Consider the following 1,221-nt stretch of genomic DNA (forward strand, 5'->3'; position numbering starts at 1 on the left):
TAAGCCTATAGCAGCAGAGAGAGGACATGTGGACAGTTTGTCCTCCAGCAGCAGAACTAAGGGAGAGCTCAGGAAACCCAAACCAACCCTAACTATAGGATTTATTAAAAAGGAAAGTCTTTAAAGCAGACAGGGTGTCAGCCTCAGAGAGGAGCCTGAGAACTGAAATTCTTTTTAAGTGAAAAGTCTTACTGTTTACCTTTGTTTGTTTGTTTTTACTCGTTTGTTGTTTTTTTGCTTTTGTTTGTTTGTTACAGGTTGGAACAGGAACTCATCAGTCTGGAAACTGGATCTGTGTGTCAGACAATAACACACACTACTGTGAGTAAACACACACACACTGATCAAATAATTTCAGGTGTGAGCAACTGAGGCTTTTATTGTGGAGGTTAACTTCCTGTCTTTGTGTTTGTGCCTCCAGGTGACATCAAGAAGGAATGAAGGTAATTTATTCTTCTCTGCTTGTTTTTATGTTGTTTCTACATCTGACTTGTGTCTCTAATTAGCTGTCGAGGTCAAAGGTCACAGTGGTTGCCAGCTGGGCAGAGCTAAGCCTTTGGGACAGGTGATCCCAGGTGAGCCTGAATACAGTAATCAGATTACATTAGCCAAGTGAAGTTGGATTACAATGTAACTCGAGATTTTATGTCAGGTTACAGTAATCAGATTCCAGGAAAGGGTTGTGATGATGTCACTTCTTGTTTTTGACAGCCCCAGCAGAGGTCAAAGTTCACAAGAGTCCTCAAAACATCAAATCAAGAGAAATGACTGGTGAGATGAAGAAAGGTGAGTCAGAAACACCCCAACAGGTGAACCACAGGTAAATTACTGGTGAACTACAATTGATGTATGTTAAGGCAGAAATAATTTAACTATTTCATTAATAATTTCCCATGGGATACCTTACCAGTCACCAGGATCATGGGGGGATCAAATCCCTCCATCACATCAGGGGGGGACTCCAGGCTTGTTGCTTCTTATAAATTTTATATAAAAAAGGTTGAGCATAAATCCCAAGGACTAAGACAATTCTGAGCTCTAAATAATGTTTGCTTACCATAAAGTCCAGACTACAGGTGTGGTTCAGCAGGTCAAAGGTCAGGAGCTAGATGTGTTCATGTTCACCTAACCTGTTTGTCCTTGTGACTCCTAAATGGTGTAACATCTGTTTCCTGTTGTAGCTGCTTCTTCCTGTTTTCACCTCTGAAACTGAGTCCGACT

Source organism: Kryptolebias marmoratus, linkage group LG1, assembly GCF_001649575.2.
Source record: "Kryptolebias marmoratus isolate JLee-2015 linkage group LG1, ASM164957v2, whole genome shotgun sequence".
In the NCBI taxonomy this organism is placed as follows: domain Eukaryota; kingdom Metazoa; phylum Chordata; class Actinopteri; order Cyprinodontiformes; family Rivulidae; genus Kryptolebias; species Kryptolebias marmoratus.